We start from the raw sequence: 13,699 nt of genomic DNA, 5'->3' as shown, positions 1-13,699 counted from the left end.
TTTACTCAGTTTTATTAACATTCCCATCTCATTGTAATGCATAACAGACATTAAAAAAACCTTAATTATTTCAACAAACAAATTAGGTTATTAAAGGTTCCTCATGTGGGATGAACTGGACTTTAGCTTGACTGTAATGAGATTATGATTAAAGTCAGTTTATGATTAAAAACTGAACTGAGTTACATTATTAAGCTGGTTTTAGTGATTTAAACAATTAGTCCCTAATTAACTTGTATAATTCTTGAATCAGGGAACTCAAACAGACACGTCGATCTCCTCCTCAATCCTGATAACAGCTTTGATCACAACTGACTGTATCGTTTTAGCGCTATAAAATCTGCAGTATACAGTTTAACAAGACCCAAGCATGCATGCTTATTTAAAGTGGCCAAACAAACAACCTAAACAACTTGAACTATTCCATTCATCTGACAGAGTTTACACAGAAACAACTTGAACATTAACTTACATCATAGTCCCCTCCTGTTCACCTGTTCACATCATGGCAACACACGTGCATTTTCCTGTTAAAACAGGCATGGCCTCACAAGACTCAGCTTTTTCTCACAAGGAGCTAATAAGCTCCTCATCAAATTGACTGACAGTCAACAAATGGTCTCTCTACAAGGGCTGTGGAGGGTGTTAGCATTAATGGTGACAAGGAGTGGAGGTGGGGGTAGGGGAGGGGGTGGGTAGATGCATTTCTCTTGTTCATAGAGACTCTTATTCTCATGTTCCCTTTAAAACTAGAGAATGTTTTCATATATCACATGATATTTATATTTCTTGCAGTTTATCCAGCAACCAGACTGCATTTCCATGGTGCTGCATGAGTGTGAGTGAGTGCCATTTTATTTGGAAATTGGGAGCTGAACAGGGGCACAATATTCCCATAGAGTTGCCTTTTGGTCTGAGGCAACTGGGTTTAAAGCAGGAAGTTAATGATGTTCCTTATCTGGACCATCTGCTTTTCATCCAAGAGCTGATGTCATTCATGTTAGAAAAGCATTTTGTGGTAAGGTTAATTAAAACAACTCAAGTGGCTTTAGAGTTAAGTTCATTTTTAGCTCAGGATGGGGCAAGCTTTAAGGAAGTGGATGTAGAAATATCCCCTTCCACAAATTGTCTCTTATTGCTCTCCCTCTGACCTCAAGAACGCATGGAAGGATATACTATGAATACTCATGTATACAACAAAGTGGTGAAATTCAGGGCAAAGACTGATCTACAGGGCACACTGTGTTTGTGATTATAGAGCACAGTGCTGCAAGGAGAAAGCTATATCAGTACATTTCCAAGGAAATGCTGTTTTAAGAGTGCTAAATTTGTCTTCAGCCTCAGGGGAAACTTGACCAGGTGTGCTTGCTGTATCAGAAGGGGTCTGGTTGTCTATACAGAAACTGTACATAATAGGAAACACTTTTGGGTTGAGTTACCATGAGTCATTGTTTTGAAAAATCATCTGGTCCTGGCCGATTTATGATAAGGAGCAGCAAATTACTTCATAAAATCCTAATATTTTGAACTCTGTTTAGTACTTTACACTGGCAAAGTGGCACTTAAGTAAAAGCTTCAACGTCAATCAGAACTTTTCTTTCAAGTTCTTAATTTTATTCAAATATATTATATTTAGTCAAATATGTTTCTAAAGCAGCCAATGATAAAGCAATTTAAAATGTTTCATTTGTCGTTTATCAGCTGAAGAAAATAAACATATTGTCATAATTTCTGATGGACTGCTATAATTTTCCATTTGTCTACATCACAAAGAAATGGTCATTTTGTAATTACTTTAATGTGCATTGTCTTTGACCAACATTTCTTGAAAATTAACGATCAGGTTGGTGTTAAATTTGGTGGAGATTTTCATGGTCCCATCAGGAAAACGCCAAAAGAAATTTTTGATGACCTCATGAATTCACACTAACATTAACCCAGACTACAATATTGAAATGAACGTACCCCTGACATGTTAATGATAAAAATTGTGTTACTTAAGAACTCTAATGACTTTTGAAACCCAATGACCCTTCCCATAGTGCCACTCACCAGGCTACCTTTTAATTTTCTGAAATGACCTAATCGCCCATCCCTGGAGTGATGAATGCACACAGCAAATTGTGTACAGTCATCAACCCAACACAAAAAATGTTGATTTTTATAACCTCTTGATCTTTCACTGTGGCCCCAGCAGCAGAAAAAAGTGTTGGCCTATATGACTTCTTTACCGGGTACAGTGTTGACTGGGAAAATAACTGTGTGACTGGGGAGAGAATCGGCCCTCACTGCACACTTCAGAGTATATCTTGTTCCATTTGGACAAATGAAGTCTTTGTTTAGAGCATGAAAGCAAGATCATAACCTAAACATTTGGTAGCTGATGCTCATGTTTGCTTTCATGATCAAAACATATTTACTGTACTTAATATTTCTGGGAAATGCGCAATTTTTCATTGGGTGACTCTTAAGTCCAATTGGGTTTGTTCAGATCTGTAGAAAAATTAAGTGAAATATTAACAAACATTAAATGAAAGCATTTACTAAAGTAGTAAAAAAAAATATCACTAAACATGTCTGGAATAAAAAACAAACATTTAATTCACCTGCACTCACCTTCTCCAACATTAAATAGTAATAAATTTTTCAAACCTTATGTCTAAAAGGAGAAAGAGAAGCTGGGTTTGATTTCATACATTCTGTCAAACATCCTTGGATTCCTGAAGCAGGTGTCAATAGTCTTATCTCTTCATGCAGGGGTGTATTTCTTTCTTGCCTGAATACTCGGAGCAAAAGGCATTCAAACTGCATTCCCAAGATAAGTCCCAAAAGTTCATGGTTCATTTTCTGAACACATCAGTTATCACCGTAAACAAACAAATTGTTATTAACACAAAAACATTCATGTAACAAAAATGAACAAATGTGACACTGGAATGTGACAATTTGGAATCAAATAGTTGATTCTATATTCTATAGTAATGCGGCCAAAAGAACTTCAGGATATTATTTACAAACTGCAATTGTGAAATATTGTTGTGAAGGTCTATTTAAAGTTAATTCCTGATTAATTTAAGCACTGATATATGTCTCATCTTCCCTGAGATATTTTGTTCAATGTTTGAGAACAGAATCAACTACTTTCCATCCAAGACATAAGAGCAGTAAACTCAGTCCTGGATCTGGATGTTTGAGGTATAAAACCTGGAGCTGGGAAGACTCTGCAAATGCTGTTTCAACTTTAGCACCACAGACAGCTTAATTTTATAGCAGCAACAACCACTATAAACCTGGAAAAATCATTTTATTCATTGGGAAAACTTTATTATTCATTCACCCCTCTTCACAGTGACAAGATATTTAGTTGTAGTCACTGCTGTTTATATAGAAAAGTAAGGAAAAGTGAGGTCAAGCTGCTCCTACAGCACTGAGAGTTAATCTGAGGTAACAGCCATGAGAACATTTGTCTTTCTGTATTTGGATTGGAAGAACATATTTGCTATGTTACGGTCCATGGCATTTAACTTGTAAATAGCTATTTAAACTCTGAGTCAGAACAAAGATAATTAACATGCTTTGTTTTGACTTGTCATTAGAAACAGTTGCAGCAAGTTATGACACAAACAACTTCCTTTAACTGTGGACATTTGTCTTAAAATCGCATTCAGAGATGTCTTAGTGTCTGTTAAACGTACACACACACATAGAAAGTGCAAGTCACATGACTGGTGTCAACAAGGGAAATCTCTGTTTTGAGTGTGATAGCATTTGACAAAACCCTGTGACTAATAGTTTATTAATTGGTGAAAGTACAAGAAAAATAAAGATGTAACTGAGCAACACTGATGCAGTGAAAGGTTGGAGGTTGAACAAAGTTTATGCTGGCTAAGCTAAAATGGTGTCGTGCAGAAATGAGTGATGGTGTTTACAGCATGTGTTGCTGAGTTATCTCACTGGGCTTCAGGAGGCTGTCCAAAGAGTGATGATGGGAATCAGTAGCAGCTCTGCTGGGTGGTATGAGGTATTGTCTGCAGAGTTAGGAGATGCATTCAAACACTCAGAACCTCTTCCAGACAATTCCTTTCAGGAATGTCCTAATCTAAACCCTGCTTTGTATCTACATGGACTCTGTTTTCTTGTGCACAAAATTTAAATTAGCTTAAGTTTATTTCTTTAGATGTATGGAGGATTTGCTGCTGGGTCTCTGTTGGTTCCCCTCAAGCAACCTTTGTGCACTGTGTATGTACTCTGTCTCCTCTTACAGTTCATACAGAAGTAACAGCTTTATTATATGCCCAGAGAACAAGAAACTAATTTGTCTAGGCTGAAAAAGTACTGCAAGACCACAAGATTTCCATGTGTTTGAGTGAGCACAACATAAACTAAAATTATGACAGGTCTTAAAAGTCCAAAGTTCATTTGTGATTGTGATAACATCAGTTGTGAAAACAGTCTTACCACAAGGTTCATTAAGTAGCTATTCTGGGGCTTTTGATCATATCATATGATCTTCATCAGCAGACAGTGCTTCCCCATTTGTCATGGAATTGCAGATTTTAAAATGACCATTTGTTCCAAACACTTCACAGACTATTTGTACTTGTTTGCTCAAAAGCTGAGGTTCAGTGTTCGTCTGGGATGAAGACCATGCAAAAAGATCAAAAGCTCCAGAACTGTTACTAAATGGACCTTGTTATGAGAACGGTCTTAAAATGATAGAGTTGATGCAGGGCTGTCCAGAAGACAGGGTCGCAATAACCAACTACATGGCAATATCAGGTGAGTGATTGTTTAGCCACACCATCACTACAGACAAACACACTCTCACAAACACACTCTCCAGCAGACCATATGCCACTACAGCTACCATCTGAGCAGCACTGACCATGAAGCCAAGTTGGATCACAGCTCCTCTGGCTCTGCACGTCAGCTGTGAATTATGAGTGACTATTTGGAAGAGTGTTGATTTCACATGGGAGGGGAGCACACCTCCACGCCTCGCAGCATTTCAGTCATCTTTTTGTGACAGTAACATGCTGGTTTTTGGGGAGAATCTGTGATTTTTAGAAAATGAAAACAATTTTTTTGTTTTTCTTCAATTAACTGTATTCTTCTCCAGTGACTTGGGTATAGGGCTTTAATCACATTGAAAGTAGCAATATGATCTTTTCCATTATGAGAAAACATTATGTACTCACAGAAGCATGGTGGCCAGAATGAGTGAGGTAGAAAAAGGTCGGAAATAGTAACACGAGCAAAGACAGCTGGTGCGGATGCCTGAAACCACATGACCGCGAGCCACAAAATCTAAGGTTTATTTTTCTATAACATAAAGTAGGCTTCTTGGTTGAGCCTAAAACAATATTCCTTTCATGCAGTGAAAAGTCTCAATCTGATCAATCAATCAATCTTTAACATGTAAACACTGTCTGCTGGTAGAGTATATTTAAGCGCTGTGCATCGATGGGGTGGTGTTATTTTAATTTATGTGGCATCCATGGGGTCAGTGAGTGAGCCCACAAACATGGCCATATATTTTCACCACCAACCAGGGACACCAGGGATGGGTCCTGCTGCTGTAGAAGGAAAGGAAATCACCCCCCCTTTTTTTGGGCTCTTTGGTCGATAAATGAGGGCCATTGGTTGGAACATCTGGAAAGGATTTGCCTGTTTCTCTGTCTGGGAACCTTGGCTAACAGTCAGAAAAGCACACAGCAATACCCCATGTCACATCAGCTGAGAATCAAAGAGGTGGGAAGGACTGTATGGGGATGCAATTACTCAGTGGAACTGTTAATGTTTAACGAGTCAACAACAACCATGAGAAAATACGTTAAACACAATGGAGTGGCTTGGTCTCCCAGGAGTTACAGAGACCATTGGCGAACAGGATAAACGAGGTCTCAGCCTTTTTACCATTGCCCTGCAAGCTCAGTTGCATTTGGGCAAAACAACAAATATCAGTTCAATTTATTTGTATAAGCTGTTTGTGATTGTACACATTACTCTCTATACCCAGATGATATATTTGTGTTAATATATTGAAATATAGGAATTAATAGCTTTATCCAAAGACCTGGGCATTCAAACAAGGCTCACAAAATATATTTTTATATGTATCTGACAACGAAAATATCAATGCGCATCGTACTATAAAAGGCCTATAAAAATAAGATAAGGCCTGTGGAAATTTTAACTGATTTATAAGGTGCACCTAGTTACAACTAATGTCATCTATACAACAGCACTGCAATAAAATTTAAATTAATTAAGGTTATAATGCTTAAATATATTATAGAGGTATTACATCAATTTTATCGTTATTTTGAAGGCTGTAATTTGTGGTACTGTTGAACTGTCCAGTGTTATACAGAGAGACATTTTTAAGGTTTTGTCCACCCTCTTTATTTCAGTAAGGGTTGAATGAATAATAATAATATTTTTCTTTTCTATTCTTTTTCTTTCCTTTCCTTTTTTCTTTGTGCATATATGTGTATTTGTCTGTAAACCACAGTATTTACAAATGGGCAACATGCATGACATGCAGGACATATTTATCATTGTTTTGTGGAGGAATGTAATTATGTGTACATTGTCCAGCTGTTGACTGATTCCAGCCACAGACTGATTTCTAGAAACAAACATAGAAACACTGTAAATCTCTGGCAACCAAAACATACTTAATATCCTCATGGCATAAACACATCTGATGAAGTCCAACTGCTTCCACCTGTTGTGCAGAGCGTTCAGGGATCATTCACAGCAAAATCCTGGCTGAGTAAGGAAGATTTTCATCCTCACATTTTCTGATTGGAGGCCAGTTTGCATGTCTGCCAAAAAACAGACTGAAATCAGAACATATGGAAGAAGACAAAAACTCGGTAAGTAAACTGGAACCAATCCCATGGAATTCTATAATGCGTGTACACATCAAAGTTTCCCTTGGAGACAGTGGAAAGTAATTATAGACACACAGTCATGCATGGATTCAGTGTGTACCTTTGAGATAAGTGCAAGGAAAACATTTGACACATTTAAAACACTTGACATCTGTATCAAATAATGTTGCCTTCCTTCATTTAAATGTTAATTGGATCATTTTATCTGATTATGTCTCATAACTTAAGACCTGAGGCTATGTTGCACAATGTTTTCACACTTTGAAAATCCACCTCGAGTACAAACTGACTTGGCTGAGAGGGCCCTACACTGGTTGAGCAAGAGGTCACAGGTAAACTTCACTCTTAACTTCATTATGGATTTTGTTCCTGTAACATCTGACAAAGGCAAGGTCCAACACGAGCAGTGCTGGATGTTTGTAAAACAATAATGAATGTGATGCAATGCTGTAGCAAGCTGAGGGTGGCTATAATGTGTGAACAACAAACAGAATTTGAAGCTCCCTTGATCTTGCTCCCAGGTTTTGGAGAGACCGGTGGTTCTTTTTGGTATCCATTGCAATTGCAGTCGATCCACACTAAATACAGCTATTGTCCCTCACAAAAGGGAAGCTAAAAAACACTCAAGCTCAACCTTACAAGATTACATGCTGTGAGTCTTTTAAACTCAAAGAACAGATATTTGGTAGAATTTTCCTTTAAGGTCCAGATGACAATTGCAGTCTTGGTTGAGTATTTGGAAAAAGTAAACTGATTAACTTAAAGTATGAGATGGAACACAACCGTAAGTCTTTAGTGTTGACCTCTTCACTCTTACTTTGTCTTGCACTGAATGAGCGCCACGGTACTTCCTGCTGAGGAACTGAACAATTCCAGTAAACATAAATCCAAATCTGCAAATTAACCACACATGAATGTCAGACCTGTGAGACAAGATCGGTAAATGCTCTGTGTAGTGCTTCAAGGCAAAGCAGCTACATTTCTGCGCTCATTGTGTAATATTAGATGGGTCCTTTTAAGATGCATAAATTAATTAAAGCAGTATTGGTCACATGAACTCTATTTGAAAATAACCCTGTGTAATATTTGCTTGAGGACATAGGAGAAATTATTTAGCAATTAGGAAAGTCTGAGTCACATGTATGATTACTTGCGGTCTTCTTCCCCTACTGCTGCATCTCTTACCACAATTCAGTTTCACCACTTAAATTACCTTAACATCATGTACGAAGGCTGCGTTTGTGGTTAACACAGTGCCAGGAGTAAATCATCAGAATTTAATACTGGGTCCACTGACTTGGAAAACTGAACTTCTCTTTTCCTCTTCTTTTTTCTATAAGTGAGAACATTTCAGCTCTGTATGTGAGGATGACTCATCCAAATGTGGCGAGGGGCACTAAGGGGAGGATTGAAATCACCGACAACGCCACCTGGGGACTCGCACCCCAGGAAATAAACTAGCATAAACTTCTTAGTAAATGTACAAGACACACAGGTACGTTACTGAGGCAGAGACGTGAGTTAAAAGATTTATAAATGTATTTAATAATCACAAAAAAAACAAACAAAGACTGGAACTGATGAGAACTGCTGAAAAAGAAAGAAGAAAAGGTGAAAAGAATACCAGCAACTGAATGAAATAGTTAAAATGTATTTGATCATATTTTATATACTAAAAAAGGAGGAAGGCCTCAGCAATCGAGTAAAAAGAACAATATATTTAAGATTTTAAAATTCAAGTTAAAAACACTAGGCAGAGGCCATATGCAGAGAGGCAGACTACACAAAAAGGAGTGCCAGGAGTGCTACCATTACTCACCCTACTCACCCTACTCACCCTTGGTGCAGCAAATCAAACTCACGCCAACCTCACAGCAAATGGTGCAGTCTACAGTGTCCCTGTGTATTAACGCACACGCAATTCAGTGAAGGGCCCTTACCACAGATGCCTAGCCTCTCCACAGTAGCACTCCGCCTAGAAAGAAAGAAGAAGCAAATATAACCCGATAAACAATAATCAGCCAAGCAAAAATGCAAAATAACCCAGTTGGCCAGGAGCAAATTCAAACAAAAGAAATCAATGAGAAAATAACTAAAGGAACTGAAGCCTAAACTCAAGACAAAAGTCAAAAACAAAAGGACAAACTAAATCTACCAGCCAAAACTAAATGTAAACAAGTAGACAAAGGTTAAACTAAGGTCCAACAAAGGCAAACTAAGGGCAAACTAAGGGGTGAACTAAGGGGCAAACAAAGAGGCAACTAAAGACGACTAAGGGACAAACAAAGGGGCAAAACAGCAATAGTGCAGGTGAACCTAAAAGAAAGGGGAAGAAACACCATTAACCAAGTTCACACTGCTTATTTAAAAAGTATAAAAAAAAAAAAGAACAGTCACAGGCCAACTCTCCACAGGATGTTAAAAACTATTATCAAACCCCTCACAAGCAATTCAGCACCTGGACAGCCACAGCAGGAACAGAGCAGAAGGTAAAGAGAGAGACAAAAGATCACAGGTGTCTTATATAACTTGTTCATGATTAGAAGGAGTTAGGATGGACTGGCTGAAGGCTACACTCAGCAGCTCCACCTAGAGTAGGGGAGGATTCCCCACCACACAAACAAACCAATAAGCCAGACAGACTCACTGAGAGGCCAAGCCAAGATCACTGACGACCCTCTCCACACAGCTCGTCATCTATTTCAACGTCTCCCCTCTGGCAGAGAGTACAGGTAACTAAGACACAGAACAGAGTGCCCCAACCGGAATCCCTAAAGCCATACAGCTGCTAAATACACAAAAGTCAGACTAAATGCATGACACATGAAGTTGTATACTGTGTTTTGTTTTTCTTGCGCTCATGTCCTTATGCTTGCACTAATGTACCACGCACTGTGATATCCTCATGTGAGTCATTATTACAGCCATTCCCTCTGTACTGTTATACAGTACAAAGGGAATAATTCCATCAGCCTAGCACTGTGGTGATAAAAGAAACTTTGAACTTTTAAGGCAGCTGTTGTGGCCAAAGCCAGTGTACTGAGAAATGGAACTGGGAGATGTGTTTTATGTCATTGGAGGGTGAAGATCTGATGTGACAGGATGGATCGAAGAAATTAGTCATCTGGTTCCTCATGAAATAGACTCCGACAGGGTTAATTCAGTAACAGAATGAAAAATGGGACAATTATTGTTAAAAAAACAAAAACAAAATAAAAACAAACACTTAACTGTGTTTTTTGTGGCTAGAGTAAATACTTTCTGAATGTGTTTTAACATTATTAGAATGCAGATAATTCAAGCTTTTCTCAGAAAGATACAAACCTCTAAATAATCTTGAGGAAGTTGCCTTGTATTTATTGTACTTTGAAGAAGGGATGGCTATAGAGATTTTTTTCGGTGTCTCAGAATGAATGACCGCACACTTTTTAACTAGCACAAATAGTTTGCCATCCTTCTTTCACAACAAAAGTCTCAGGCATGCTGAGGTAATAGCGTGTTTGACTTGGAATAGCTTTTACCCAAATTATGTGCATCATTCACTTAAGTCCTGCAGTGTTATAGAAGAGTAATATATTAATTGTCAGGATTTAACAGACAGAATTGGACAGTATTTGGACGTAAATTACATAAGACTCCATATAATTTGTTCATTTGTCTGGTCTCTACACAACTGAAGAAAATCAAAACAGTGGGTTTATATACTTAAGAACTTGTTTTTAGAGAGACATTTCCTGAGGTATGGACACATTAGGCAGCCCCCTTGGCCTTCAGCTTTTACCACTAATAACACTGACAGCTTGGCTAACACTCTACCAACAGTTGAGGGGCACAGCAAGAGACCGGTGGGCATCAGCACAAGAAGGTTTTTCCAAAGCCTCAAACATAGACATGTGATTAGGATTAAACCAATGAAAACTGAAGGAGAAACTATGAAAAGAGTCGAACAACAGACATGGCACAAAGTATGTGGACACCCAAACATTACATTACACTCACACGTGACTGTTGATGACTCATTCTAAGACTATGGACAAAAACGTGCTGTAAAAGTCTCCAGTCCTCTGGGGAGGCTTTTGGATTTTGGAACCTGGCATCAGGGATTTGCTCCTGTTCTGCTACAATAGTGTTAGTCAGATAGGGCACTAATGTCAGGTGATAAGGCCTTCCAATCCACACAAAAAGTGTTGGATAGGGCTCCAACCATTACCTATACCCATACCTGCTTATCCTTTGCAGAGTTGTAGAGGGCATTTGCTTATCCCAGTTCAAACTGGGCGAGAGACAGGACACACCCTGGGCAGGCTGCCAGTCTGTCACAGGGCTAACCCATATGGACAGACAGAAACTGACACATACATACTTCACTACACCACAGCTGTGTTTTGTACTCCAGCAGAAGGCATTCCAAAAACGTACAGTCCATCTGTTTTCTAACTTTGTAAAATGCAACTTTTGTCTTCCTTACCACTTCAAGTAAGGAAGTGGGAATGAGGAATGGGTCACTAGGAATGAGTGGGGCGCAGTAAGAATTCACACAGAGCCATACAACCTTCACCGCTGCTTGTATCATTTTGCCATGCAGTTATACAAACAAGGATAGAAACAATATTTTCTAAAAGACTCAGTTCCACCGCCTGACCAGATACCATCTCTCACAGAAAGTAATGGGGAGTGCACTGCAGCCACAACGCATTTTAGGATAGGCTACATGAATTAATTCAGAACAAGTTAGTTCGACTCTATTTAAACCGTTGTTTAAACTTCTGTTGAGAGTTGATGAAGTAACAGCCCTGGTGTCAGATGGGGATTTTTTTGTTGAAGTGACAGCCCTAGTGTTGAATGGAGTGGAGGCTGGGGGTCTTTGCAAGCCAGTCAGGTAGATGGAAAAATCACTTCTTTATGGACCTCAGTTTAAGCACAGTAGCATTTTCATGTTGATCATTATCTAGATTTTCCCCAAACTTTTGCCTCAAAGATCACAGTAAGCTAATGTGTAAATACAACTGAGTTTTCACTTAAGCAGAAAGAAACAAACAAACCATTGTAAACAACCTCAAATGTAAAAGTATTTGAAAGTATGCAGAGAAGAGCTGCACACCTTTGGCCATTTGTGTATGTCAGTTTCTATTGCTATAATTTCCTTTTATTTTGAAAACTGGGCTGGAATTTCTGGGTGAAAATCCTACAGATGTGAGTGATTGCAGACCCTGAAATTTTGTGACAACTGTTGCTAAGTTCAAACAGTATTTGTGCCTGTTTGTAATTACTAACAATCATATGGAAGTGTTCATGTCAACAAAATGATCCAGCGCTGTGAAATATTTGCTACTTTTGCCGAAAACCAAGACAAAAGTGTAGAACGAGTCCTACCATTGTCACACTCTGATGTAAAGCTCCTGGGAGGGTAGTGAATTACAAAAGTTTGTGAGGAATGGCAAGAAACAATTTATAAAGGCACATCAGTCTGGTATCCACTACAGAGCAGCTCCCAGCAGATTACCGCTGTGAACTGACAGATAAGAGTCAGGCTGCCTGATTTTTTGTTTTGGGAAATTGCTGTTGGCACACTCCTTGAACTGGAAAGAGATACAATAAATTCTTCAATGGAACAAGTGCGTAATCCTCATTTTGTCAGAGCCAACACTGAAACTATTGAAGAAACAACAAACATGTGTCATCTATGCAACCATACATGAAGTGGTGACAACGGTGGAGCAGAGGTCAGAAACATATTGCTTACCCAGCATTGATTGACCCATTTTTTAAGGACCTAGACACGCAAAATTTTGGCAGGTAGATGCAAAGTTGAGGTTTCGGTGACCGCATACAAATGAAATCAATATGGTGCTCAATAATCCTTTCACCCCTGAGAACTAAAGCCACAGGATGTCAATAGATCACATTGACTTGGTGTTTTCAGACCCCACCGAGGCTTTCTCTTGCCACCAACATTCCTCTCATCTGCTCAGCTGCTCTAACAGCTGGTGAACTGTAAATGCCTGACATGTTAATGTAATCCATTTATGCCAGCTATTCACAGGAAACACTGAGAAGACACTGTGGAAATGAGGTCACTTTTAGAGTGCTTAAAGTACATGCTTCAGACTGCCACTCTGTACATTCTGTGAAATCATGAGCTATAATTCATGTTAATTTAAATATTATGGATTGCCCCAGGTCTGCAATTTTCTGCTCCACTGGATGACTGACTTCAGTAGTCCATTAGTGGATCACTGGTCAGTGGCAAATATGAATTTGTCCTACATGACTACATTTACAATCACCAAAACATCTTAGTCTTTACACATGTACACTTTTATTTAAAAAAAATGCTTGTTTTCTATTCAATCGTCAGTCTGATGAGAAGCTGCTGGTTAGAATCAGAAACCAGCCTAAGGATGCAAGAGATGCAACAGGTCAGCAAAGTCCATTTCAAGAATACTTCATGACCTCGCCTTTAATTAACCTGGTCACATGATCGTTTCCCTGGTTTTAACTTTGAGCTAAGATAAGCTAAACATGCTCTTTCTGTGTTCTGTACACAGATGTGAAACTGATAGAAGTATGGTGACCTCTGTGTGGGAGATCTGTTCAACCTTTCAGTCTGTTGTTTTGAATGGGAGTAGTCATGACAACAGTGACATTCAACCATTACAGTAAATGTAAACAAGTTGGGTTAATTCCCAGTGAGTTTGTCTTACATGGAGCTATTTGATTCAAAGTTTCAGATTATCAAAAACACCTCTGTATTACATGACAATTAAGCATATGCATTTGTAGCCTTTTGTATACATGGT

Source organism: Toxotes jaculatrix, chromosome 5 (genome assembly GCF_017976425.1).
Source record: "Toxotes jaculatrix isolate fToxJac2 chromosome 5, fToxJac2.pri, whole genome shotgun sequence".
Taxonomy (NCBI): Eukaryota; Metazoa; Chordata; class Actinopteri; family Toxotidae; genus Toxotes; species Toxotes jaculatrix.
The sequence above is the reverse complement of the archived record's forward strand: the minus strand, read 5'-3'. Positions refer to the sequence as shown.